This window comes from Oryx dammah, unplaced genomic scaffold (assembly GCF_014754425.2).
Source record: "Oryx dammah isolate SB20612 unplaced genomic scaffold, SCBI_Odam_1.1 HiC_scaffold_29, whole genome shotgun sequence".
Lineage (NCBI taxonomy): Eukaryota > Metazoa > Chordata > Mammalia > Artiodactyla > Bovidae > Oryx > Oryx dammah.
The window spans coordinates 152,495-165,673 of record NW_024070213.1 but is presented as its reverse complement, the minus strand read 5'-3'; positions in this window follow the sequence as shown (position 1 = coordinate 165,673).

Below are 13,179 nucleotides of genomic sequence, written 5' to 3'. Positions count from 1 at the left end.
CTCTCGCCTTCGTCCAGAGGCTCTTCAGCTCCTCCTCACTTTCTGCCGTGAGGGTGGTGTCATCTGTATGCATGTGTCTGACTCTTTGCCACCCAGTGGCCCACCAGGCTCCTCTGTCCATGGGATTCTCCAGGCATGAATACTGGACTGGGTTGCTGTGCCCTCCTCCCGGGATCATTTGCATATCTGAGATTATTGATATTTCTCCTGGCAATCTTGATTCTGGCTTGTGATTCATCCAGCCTGGCATTTCACATGATGTACTCTGCATAGAAGTTGAATAAGCAGGTTGAAACATACAGCCTTGATATATTCCTTTCCCAATTTTGAACCAATGAGTTGTTCCATGTAAGGTTTTAACTATTCCTTCTTGCCCTGAATACACGTTTCTCAGGAGACAGGTAAGGTGGTCCAGTATTCCTATCTGTAACAATTTTCCAGTTTGTTGTGATCCACACAATCAGAGGCCTTAGCACAGTCAATGAAGCAGAAGTAGATTTTTTTGGAATTCCTTTGCTTTTTCTATGATCCAGTGCATGTTGGCAATTTGATCTCCGGTTCCTGTGCCTTTTCTGTTTTCAGTTTGTTTGTTGATGTGTTCTGGTCCGTGCTGGGCCTTCATTGCTGTGTGCACACTGGCTTCTCTAGTTGGGCTGAGCGAGGCTGCTCTCTGGTTGCGGTGCTCAGGCTTCTCATTGTGGCGGCTTCTTTTGCTGCAAAGCACAGGCTCGAGGGCACGTCATCAGTGGTTGCGTGCTCGGGCTCAGCTGTTCTGTGGCATGTGAAATCTCCCCAGACCAGGGATCAAACCCATGTCTCCTGCATTGGTGAGAGTGAGAGTGAAGTCGCTGTGTCTGATTCTTTGCTACCCTGTGGTCTATAGCTGGCCAGGCTCCTTCCGTCCATGGGATTTTCCAGGCAAGAATACTGGAGTGGGTTGCCATTTCCTTCTCCAGGGGATCTTCCCGACCCAGGGATTGAACTCAGGTTTCCCACATTGCAGGCAGACACTTTACCATCCAAGTTCAGTTCAGTTCAGTTGCTCAGTCGTGTCCGACTCTTTGCGACCCCATGAATCGCAGCACGCCAGGCCTCCCTGTCCATCACCATCTCCCGGAGTTCATTCAGACTCATGTCCATCGAGTCCGTGATGCCATCCAGCCATCTCATCCTCAGTCGTCCCCTTCTCCTCCTGCCCCCAATCCCTCCCAGCATCAGAGTCTTTTCCAATGAGTCAACTCTTCGCATGAGGTGGCCAAAGTACTGGAGCTTCAGCTTTAGCATCATTCCTTCCAAAGAAATCCCAGGATTGATCTCCTTCAGAATGGACTGGTTGGATCTCCTTGCAGTCTAAGGGACTCTCAAGAGTCTTCTCCAACACCACAGTTCAAAAGCATCAATTCTTCGGCGCTCAGCCTTCTTCACAGTCCAACTCTCACATCCATACATGACCACAGGAAAAACCATAGCCTTGACTACATGGACCTGAGTTGGCAAAGTAATGTCTCTGCTTTTGAATATGCTATCTAGGTTGGTCATAACTTTTCTTCCAAGGAGTAAGTGTCTTTTAATTTCATGGCTGCAGCCACCATCTGCAGTGATTTTGGAGCCCAAAAAAATAAAGTCTGACACTGTTTCTACTGTTTCCCCATCTGTTTCCCATGAAGTGATGGGACCGGATGCCATGATCTTTGTTTTCAGAATGTTGAGCTTTAAGCCAACCTTTTCGCTCTCCTCTTTCACTTTCATCAAGAGGCTTTTTAGCTCCTCTTCACTTTCTGCCATAAGGGTGGTGTCATCTGCATATTTGAGGTTATTGATATTTCTCCCAGCAATCTTGATTCCAGCTTGTGTTTCTTCCAGTCCAGCATTTCTCATGATGTACTCTGCATAGAAGTTAAATAAGCAGGGTGACAATATACAGCCTTGACGTACTCCTTTTCCTATTTGGAACCAGTCTGTTGTTCCATGTCCAGTTTTAACTGTTGCTTCCTGACCTGAATACAGATTTCTCAAGAGGCAGGTCAGGTGGTCTGGTATTCCCATCTCTTTCAGAATTTTCCACAGTTTATTGTAATCCACACAGTCAAAGGCTTTGGCATAGTCAATAAAGCAGAAATAGACGTTTTTCTGGAACTCTCTTGCTTTTTTTATGATCCAGCGGATGTTGGCAATTTGATCTCTGGTTCCTCTGCCTTTTCTAAAACCAGCTTGAACGTGAGGGAGTTCATGGTTCACGTATTGCTGAACCACCAGGAAATTCCTTCATTGGTGGGTGGATTCTTTACCACTGAGCTCCCAGGGAAGCCCTCTCCAGTTTTCTTGAAGAGATCGGGCATAGACTTGGATTACTCTGCTGTTGAATGGTTTGCCTTGGAAACAGAGATCATCCAGTCGTTTCTGAGACTGCGCGCAAGCGCTGCCTTTCAGGCTCTTGTTGGCTGTTCGGTCTCCTCCATTTCTTCCAAGAGTGGAATCTGACAGCAGTGTGTTTCCCAGTGCTTCCTCCTGTCCCTTGTGCTGTTGTATGTTTTACTTACACATATGTTTTAAACTCTGCATTGCCAGTTTAAAAAATGTGTACAGTCAGTTATACTGTAAAGGAATTCAAGCGCAAGAGAAGGCTCACCCTCCATCCTCTTTGCTCCTTTGCGCAGACGCAGGCGCTCCTCTGTTATGGTGTATTCATTCTACAGAACTTACTTTAATATTCTGTGTATTGTGGATATGCTAGTGGGGAATTATCTCAGGTTCTGTTTGTCTCTAGTTGTCTTTAATTTCACTGTTGCTTTTTGGAGGATATTTTCACTGCATGTAGAATACTAAATTGACAGGTGTTTTCCTTTTAGCAATTTAAGGATGTCATTCCATTTACTATGGTTTACATGGTTTCGTATGAGAAACGAGCAAAAAATCTTCTCTTTATTTCCTGATATGCATGCGTCTTTTTTCTGGCTGTTTTTTAATACTTTCTTGATATTAATTTTTAGCAAGTAGATTATTATATGTTTTCAAGTAGTTTATTTTGTGTTTATCCTACTTGAGATTTGTTGAGTATTTTGGGCCTGTGGGTTTATAGTTTGCAAAATCTTTGGAAAAATTTCAGCCATTATTTCTTTCAATACGTTTCTGTGTGTACCTACTTTGTGTTTCTAATTGTACTGTTCTTAGACTGCCTGATATTTTCCCAGAGGTCAATGACGCTTGGTTAATTAAAAAAATTTTTTTCTTTCTGCTTCAGTTTGGATAGTTTCATTTTATATACTAAATTTTCATTTCCCAAAGTTCCATTTGATTCTTTTTTATGTCTTCCCTTTATTTGCTTATTGTGTTTATGTTTCCTATAAATTCTTGAGTATATTTATAATAGTTGTTCTAAAGTCCATGGCTGTTAATTCCATCATTTCTGTCCTTTCCAAGTCTGTTTTGACTGATATGTTTCTCTCCAGATTTTTCCTGCTTCATTGTAGGTCTGGGAATTTTTTTTTTTTTAATTGCATGCAGGACAAAAGTGCTTGGATTTCATCATCTTCCTCTAAACGTACTGAAGTTGGTTCTGGGAGTCAGCTGAAGGACTCTTCTCAGGTCTGTTTTAAAACTGTTAGCGTCGTCTACAGTGGCCTCTGCCCGGGGGCTAGTGTTACACGCGCTTTCGGAGTTTCTGCCTTACAGTTTCCCAGTAGGTTTTCTTCAGACAGCCTTATAGAATTGTATTCTACATAAGCATGATGGAGCATTTACTAACACTTATGGGGATCCTATTTTAGCTTTCTGGAATTCTTTCTCCGAATTGATCCCTTTTCTTTATTATTTTTATCTGAAAATTCCAAATACCTCAGCCTCCCCAAACTCTGACTTCTGTCTCTCAACTCATCAAGACCCCCCCTCTAAACTGGGCCTCTGCCCTGCACTGCAACCTGTAACTGCCTCCAGGGAAACCATAGGCTTTATGTAATTTGCTTCCTTTGTGTAGGTGGTCACAGCCCTGTACTCTCCTTTATCCAATATCTGAAAATCATTGCTTTTAATATTTTGTTCCTTTTTCTGGATTTCACCCCTTTGGTAAGTGGGCAAGTCCAATGATGTTATTTTGTAATGACTAGAAGCCATTTTTAAAATCACAATTAATTGCTGAATGTTATAAAAATCACATCTGTTGACATGATCATGCAGTGTCCCTCTCTTTATCCATGAATGTGTTGGATTACCATTAAAAAAGAAAGTAGGATGTTGAGCCATCCTTGAATTTCTGGGTTAAACCCATGTGATCAAAATGCATTTACAGAAATAAACTATTGCATTTTGCTAGCTGATAATTTGTTGGGACTTTTGCACATGCTTATTAATGAAAAAGACATAATATCCATTAATTTCGTGAGCTATTCTTACCACACTGTAGCTTCATCAAATGAGTGGAGATGTAATGTGGTGAGCTAGATTCCTAAATGGAACTTCCTGGTGAAAATGGTTAAAAATCCAGTAGAAACTATTTTTCTTAAGAACTGTTTTCTAAGAACACTGATGAAGTAAGAAAACAGTGACTAAATAAGACAAGAAGCCCAGAGGGACAGGTGGGTTACTGCATATTACTTTTGATCAGAGGCATTTGGTGAACCAAGAAAATTTGGATTGGGGATTTATAGCCTATGCCTTGTTGAATAGTGTCCATCCCCTCCTCCACCCCACAATTCATAACTACTCAGAACCTCAGAATGTGACTTTGTTTAGAAATAGGGTCTTTGCAGGTGAAATTAGTTAAGATAGGATCTCACAAGCTGGAATCAAGATTGCTGGGAGAAATATCAACAACCTCAGATATGTAGATGATACCATTTTAATGGCAGAAAGTGAAGAGGAACTAAAATAAACAGCCTCTTGATGAGGGTGAAAGAGGGGAGTGAAAAATCTGGCTTAAAACTCAACATTCAAAAAGTGAATATCACAGCATCTGATCCCATCACTATATGGCAAATAGATGAGGGAAAAGTGGAAACAGTGTCAGACTTTATTTTCTTGGGCTCCAGAATCACTGCTGACAGTGACTACAGCCATGAAATTAAAAGACACTTGCTCCTTGGAAGAAAAGCTAAGACAAACCTAAACAGCAGATTAAAAAGCAGAGACATCACTTTACCAACAAAGGTCTGTCTAGCCAAAGCTATGGTTTTCCCGGTAGTCATATATGGATGTGAGAGTTGGACCATAAAGGAGGCTGAGTGCTGAAGAACTGAGGCTTTTGAACCATGGTGTTGGGGAAGACTCTTGAGAATCCCTTGGACAGCAAGGAGAACAAACTAGTCAATCATAAAAGAAATCAACCCTGAATGTTCATTGGAAGGACTAATGCTGAGGCTGAAGCTCCAGTATTTGGCCACCTGATGTGAAGAGCTGACTCACTGGAAAAGACCCTGATGCTGGGAAAGATTGAGGGCAAGAGGAGAAGTGGGCGACGGGGAATGAGGTGGTTGGGTGGCATCAGTGACTCAATGGACATGAGTTTTAGCAAACTCAGGGAGATAGTGAAGGACAGGAAAGCCTGGTGTGCTGCAGACTTGACTTAGTGACTCAACAACAACAAGGCCATACTCGATTGGGCTTCCCAGATGGCTTAGTGGTAGTGAACTTGCCTGACAATGCGGGAGAGCCAGAGACTTGGGCTCCATCCCTGGGTTGGGAAGATCCCTTGGAGGAGGAAATGGCTATCCACTCCAGTATTTCTGCCTAGATAATCCCTAGGAGGGCCTAGAGGAGCTATCCCACTTTGAAGGTCAGGAACGGTGGTGGAAAGGAGATACCCCTCGTCCAAGGTAAGGAGCAGCGGCTGTGCCTTGCTGGAGCAGCTGTGAAGAGATACCCCACGCCCAAGGTAAGAGAAACCCAAGTAAGATGATAGGTGTTGCAAGAGGGCATCAGAGGGCAGACACACTGAAACCATACTCACAGAAAACTAGTCAATCTACACACTAGGACTACAGCCTTGTCTAACTCAATGAAACCAAGCCATGCCTGTGGGGCAACCCAAGACGGGCGGGTCATGGTGGAGAGGTCTGACAGAATGTGGTCCACTGGAGAAGGGAATGGCAAGCCACTTCAGTATTCTTGCCTTGAGAACCCCATGAACAGTATGAAAAGGCAAAATGATAGGATACCAAAAGGGGAACTCCCCAGGATATTAGGTGCCCAATATGCTACTGGAGATCAGTGGAGAAATAACTCCAGAAAGAATGAAGGGATGGAGCCAAAGCAAAAACAATACCCAGCTGTGGATGTGACTGGTGATAGAAGCAAGATCCGATGCTGTAAAGAGCAATATTGCATAGGAACCTGGAATGTCAGGTCCATGAATCAAGGCAAATTGAAAGTGGTCAAACAAGAGATGGCAAGGGTGAACATCTACATTCTAGGAATCAGCGAACTGAAATGGACTGGAATGGGTGAATTTAACTCAGATGACCATTATATCTACTACTGCGTGCAGGAATCCCTCAGAAGAAATGGAGTAGCCATCATGGCCAAAAAAAGAGTCCGAAATGCAGTACTTGGATGCAATCTCAAAAACGACAGAATGATCTCTGTTTGTCTCTAAGGCAAACCATTCAATATCAGTTATCCAAGTCTATGCCCCAACCAGTGACGCTGAAGAAACTGAAGTTGAACAGTTTTATGAAGACCTACAAGACCTTTTAGAACTAACACCCCAAAAAGATGTCCTTTTCATTATAGGGGACTGGAATGCAAAAGTAGGAAGTCAAGAAACACCTGGAGTAACAGGCAAATTTGGCCTTGGAATGCAGAATGAAGCAGGGCAGACTAATAGAGTTTTGCCAAGAAAATGCACTGGTCATAGGAAACACCCTCTTCCAACAACACAAGAGAAGACTCTACACATGGACATCACCAGATGGTCAACACAAAAATCAGATTGATTATATTCTTCGCAGCCAAAGATGGAGAAGCTCTATACAGTCAACAAAAACAAGACCAGGAGCTAACTGTGGCTCAGATCATGAGCTCCTTATTACCAAATTCAGACTCAAATTAAAGAAAATAGGGAAAACCGCTAGACCATTCATGTATGACCTAAATCAAATCCCTTATGATTATACAGTGGAAGTGAGAAATAGATTTAAGGGCCTAGATCTGATAGATAGAGTGCCTGATGAACTATGGACGGAGGTTCGTGACATTGTACAGGAGACAGGGATCAAGACCATCCCCATGGAAAAGAAATGCAAAAAAGCAAAATGGCTGTCTGGGGAGGCCTTACAAATAGCTGTGAAAAGAAGAGAGGTGAAAAGAAAAGGAGAAAAGGAAAGATATAAGCGTCTGAATGCAGAGTTCCAGAGAATAGCAAGAAGAGATAAGAAAGCCTTCCTCAGCAATCAATGCAAAGAAATAGAGGAAAAGAACAGAATGGGAAAGACTAGAGATCTCTTCAAGAAAATTAGAGATACCAAGGGAACATTTCATGCAAAGATGGGCTCGATAAAGGACAGAAATGGTATGGACCTAACAGAAGCAGAAGATATTAAGAAGAGGTGGCAAGAATACACAGAAGAACTGTACAAAAAAGATCTTCACGACCCAGATAATCATGATGATGTGATCACTCATCTAGAGCCAGACATCCTGGAATGTGAAGTCAAGTGGGCCTTAGAAAGCATCACTACGAACAAAGCTAGTGGAGGTGATGGAATCCCAGTTGAGATATTTCAAATCCTGAAAGATGATGCTGTGAAAGTGCTGCACTCAATATGCCAGGAAATTTGGAAAACTCAGCAGTGGCCACAGGACTGGAAAAGGTCAGTTTTCATTCCAATCCCAAAGAAAGGCAATGCCAAAGAATGCTCAAACTACCGCACAATTACACTCATCTCACATGCTAGTAAAGTAATGCTCAAAATTCTCCAAGCCAGGCTTCAGCAATACGTGAAGCGTGAACTCCCTGATGTTCAAGCTGGTTTTAGAATAGGCAGAGGAACCAGAGATCAAATTGCCAACGTCCGCTGGATCATAAAAAAAGCAAGAGAGTTCCAGAAAAACAACTATTTCTGCTTTGTTGACTATGCCAAAGTCTTTGTGTGGATCACAATAAACTGTGGAAAATTCTGAAAGAGATGGGAATTTCAGACCACCTGACCTGCCTCTTGAGAAATGTGTCTGCAGGTCAGGAAGCAACAGTTAGAACTGGACATGGAACAACAGACTGGTTCCAAATAGGAAAAGGAGTACGTCAAGGCTGTATATTGTCACCCTGCTTATTTAACTTCTATGCAGAGTACATCATGAGAAACGCTGGACTGGAAGAAACACAAGCTGGAATCAAGATTGCCAGGAGAAATATCAATCACCTCAGATATGCAGATGACACCACCCTTATGGCAGAAAGTGAAGAGGAGCTAAAAAGCCTCCTGATGAAAGTGAAAGAGGAGAGCGAAAAAGTTGGCTTAAAGCTCAACATTCAGAAAACAAAGATCATGGCATCCAGTCCCATCACTTCATGGGAAATAGATGGGGAAACAGTGGAAACAGTGTCAGACCTTATTTTTTGGGGTTCCAAAATCACTGCAGATGGTGACTGCAGCCATGAAATTAAAAGACGCTTACTCCTTGGAAGAAAAGTTATGACCAACCTAGATAGCATATTCAAAAGCAGAGACATTACTTTGCCGACTCAGGTCCGTGTAGTCAAGGCTATGGTTTTTCCTGTGGTCATGTATGGATGTGAGAGTTGGACTGTGAAGAAGGCTGAGCACCGAAGAATTGATGCTTTTGAACTGTGGTGTTGGAGAAGACTCTTGAGAGTCCCTTGGACTGCAAGGAGATCCAACCAGTCCATTCTGAAGGAGATCAATCCTGGGATTTCTTTGGAAGGAATGATGCTAAAGCTGAAGCTTCAGTACTTTGGCCACCTCATGCGAAGAGTTGACTCATTGGAAAAGACTCTGATGCTGGGAGGGATTGGGGGCAGGAGGAGAAGGGGACGACCGAGGATTAGATGGCTGGATGGCATCACAGACTCGATGGACGTGAGTCTGAGTGAACTCCGGGAGTTGGTGATGGACAGGGAGGCGTGGCGTGCTGTGATTCATGGGGTCACAAAGAGTTGGACACGACTGAGCGACTGAACTAACTGAACTGAATCCCATGGACAGAGGAGTCTGGTGGGCTACGGCTCTTGGGGTTGCAGAGTCCGATACCACTGAGTGAGTAGCACTTTCACTTCTTAATCCAATTACTGGTGTCCTTAAAAGAAGGGGAAAATTTGGACCCAAACACAGAGACAGGAGAGAAGGTCACGCGACAGTGCAAGCAGACACTGAAGTGATGCCTCCGCAAGCCAGGGAGTCCCAGCAACCACCGGAAGCCAGGAAGAGGCGAGGAAGAACCCTTCCCTAGCGCCTTTTGCATGGCTTGGTGGCTGTTAAGGGACCAGTCTGCCTGGTTTTGAGCTTCTAGACCACCAGAATTGTGAGAGAATAAGTTTCTGTTCTTTTAAGCCACCAAGTTTGTGGTATTTTTTTATGGCAGCCCTGATGGCTCAGCAGTAAAGAATCTGCCTGCCAGTAGAGATGTGGGTTGGATTCCTGGGTCAGGAATATCCCCTGAAGAAGGAAATGGAAACCCATTCCAGTATTCTTGCCTGGGAAATCCCAGGGATAGAGGAGTCTGGCGAGCTACAGTTCTTGGAGTTGGCAAAGAGTCGGACATAACTTAGTGACTAAACAGCAATAATAATAGGAAATTAGTATGTAGCCTTTGGGATATAGAGAGCAGAGATAAAGCACAGAGCCTGCTCAAGAGGAGACTCCTACTATAAGGCCAACCCTCTAGCAAGCTTAGACATGAAAGGATTAAACCCCCTGAGTAGGGGTGAATCCTATCCTTTGAGGATTGAGAAGAAGATTGATAGTTTCAGGGACTTCCCTGGTGGTCTAGTGGCTAAGATTCCATGCCCTCAAAGCAGGGGCCCCTGGTTCGCTCCCTGGTCAGGGAACTAGATCCCACATGCTACAGCTAACAGTCCAAATGCTGCAGTGAAGACCAGAAATACCGTGAGCCTCAGCTGGCAAGGGTTGTTATTATTCAAACAAATACATTTCTTTTTAAGAAAATTGACAACTTCAAGTTTGGGGTAAGATGCGTGTGTTTGAGAAACGGAGACAGACAGACAGGGAAAAAAGAGGTGCTGAAAATTTAGAACAAGAAGTTGGTCCTCACCTGGGTTGCCGTTCAAAGTCTTATGGTCGAGGCAGTCTAAGAAACCTCAGTGGTCATTAAATACCAACCTGAAGTCAGGTTGGTAATTCTATAGGTGCCTGGTAGAAGCAAACAAGTTCTTTCTGCACATAGGCTATTTCTAGGCCTCAGAGTTTTCCATAAATACAGTGCCAAGGCTAGCAAATACCTCTAAGTTTAAAAAAAGGTAATTAAACAGAAAGATAATGAGAAATCATGTCAGCTAGCCAGCAGTAAGCACAGACAGCATGTTTCAGATAATGAAGTTATCAAACATTTATAAAATGCCTGTGTTCAGTATAATTAAAGTAATAAAAGGCCAATTTGGAAATATGTGCAGAAACTAAAAAATTATAATGAATAATCAATTTGAAAAGAACTTCCGAATGGAAGTTCTAAAACAAAAGTTTTAACTTAGTAAAAATTGTACTTGAATTTTAATTTTAACTAAATTTAAATTCAGCATCCTTCGCATACTAGCACAGACACTGGCGGCACATCTTGAGGCTGTATTTCTGGATCAGACTGTGCCAGTCTGAGCAGATATGGCAAGAGTGAGAATCCTAGCTGAATTTTCTTAGATGGCCAGTGGAGCTGCGGGTTACCCATCTTGCTTTCTTGGCTGAAACTAGACATTTAGATTTCAGAGACTTCAGTTCAGTCGTTCAGTCATGTCTGACTCCACTCTGACTCACTGTTGTAATTTCCTCACTGTTATAAATCTATTAGCTGAAAGGCATAACTATTTGTGACAATGCTCTCTTAAACCAAAAGGACGCTTTTACTGTCCTTTCCTTTAAGGCGTAACAGTATTGAAAACCCCATTGCATTGGATCCTTTATATGTACAGAGATAAGAATATATCATTTATTTTTAACACTAGATTATGCCTGTTTGCTGATGGAAATGATCCTGAAGAGAAGTTGGCAATTCCATAAAGGGGGTTAATTTCAAGCAAGGAGCTTGGGTTGGCAGTAAGGAAAGTAGGAGCATCAGGGACTGGAGGTCTGTGATGGTGTTATAATATGCGCCCCTACTCCAGTTCTTTGACATTCCTACCATTGAGAAGCCAGGTCCATGACTGTTCTCTTGAATCTGGATGGGACTGTGACTGCTTTGACCACTGGGGAGCCATATGACTTCCAAAGCTAATTCAGAAGAGGTCATGCAAGCTTTCTCCAGTGCTCCAAGGGCAGTCACTCTGGGAGAAGCTTGCCATTATATCAGAAGCCCAACTACCCTGAGACTTCCATGAAGAGAGGCCAGGTGTGGGTGCTGGTTGATAGCCTCAGCTGAGCCCCCAGTCAACAGTATGAACTGTAATCTTGAGAGTGAACCATTTTGGAATCCAGCTCAGTTTACCTCCAGCTGTAACCAAACTGCTTGAGAAACCCCAGGCAAGAGCTTCCCACTGGAGTCCTTCCTGAGTTTACAACCCCAGACTGTAAGCAGAATAAAGTGGTTGTTTCAGTCCTCTAAATTTGATGGTAATTTGCTACACAGCAATAGTACCTGGAATAAGTTTCTCCCCCACTTTGGCCATGTTGTGAGATCTCAGTTCCCTGATCAGGGATGGAACCCTGGCCGTTGATAGTAAGAGCATGGAGCCCTACCCCTGGACTGCCAGGGGATTCCCTGGAGCCAGTTTTTATGGGGTCAAAGGATTGTGTCATGGTGATACCATAAGAAAGTGAGAAAAATAGGCAACAGTCAGAGAATTAGGGGCTTAAAATCAAGATTCAAGAGGTGAAATGGCTGGTTATGAGAGTATTCCCAACAAAGTACAGCTCTTAAGCTTTTCATTTTTCAGTTTTACTACTGGTGTTTTTATTTTGTGTTTGTGATACCTATGCTATGTGAATAGAGCAAAAGGCGGAAGGTTTGACTTTATTTATTTTAGGGTTCATCTGTGATCAGGATTGCTGAGGGTGTGTTGCTGTTCCAACTTCCCCACATAAGTCCAGGCAGTTTTGTGTTTTGTACTAGGTTTACCATTGGTAGACCCTGCACCATTAGACTTGATCAGAAGTCAAGGGTGTTAGATGGGTCATTTATGTGGATGTCCAAGTTCGCCAGTTCGGTGACAAGACTCAAAATCAAAAGGGAATCTGGGAACTTTAGGTCAAAGTTCTTTGAGAATTCTGAAAAGAGATCTGGAGTTTCCTGGGGAAAGCAGAGGAGTTAATGCATCCAGAGTCCTTGAACTTGAGAAATGGGGCATGTTCTTAGTGCTCCTGAAGTTGAAAAGACAGCATGATGACAAGGACTTAGTCCCCCAGATGTGGCAGAGTCCCCAAGCCTCATTCATTCATTCACATATTTGCTGAGCACTTACTGTGTGCCAGGCACTGTGCTTGAAGCTGAGAGGTTCAAAGAGAGAGAAAATAGTGTCTCTGCTCTCCTGTGGCTCTCAGCCATTGGGGAGGGAAAAATGTATAAATGCCTTTCTTAGAAAAACACTGTAATTGAGATAAATTATAAATTGGGGTTGGGCCACAAATGAGGGCACCATCTGTCTCTTCTCTCTGGGCTGGAATGATTGCCGCCCAAAGGACAATGTCACCTTCCTCACCTTGCATGAGCTCCTTTGCCCTGCGGTTTGCAGGCATCAGTCACTCAAGTGGCTAGTCCTTTCCTCAGAAATAATTTTCCACAGAAAAAATTTAGACAAAGAATGTCAGGACACATAATTTCCATCAAGGAAAAAAAAAACAAAAACGATTTCATTGCAACCTTGTTGAAACTCCAGCCTCTTTCTATAGCCCAATCTTCTCCATAAAGTCTCCCTAACCTGGTCCTCCAACCTGTCTTTAATAACCTTACTCACGACTCTGATCTGTCCTTCCCTCATTGCAACACCAGCTGATCCTCACCCCTTGAGCTGAGTGTCAACCATTTCTCTCCACGCACAGCTCCACGAAAGCCAGAACATGCTGGTTA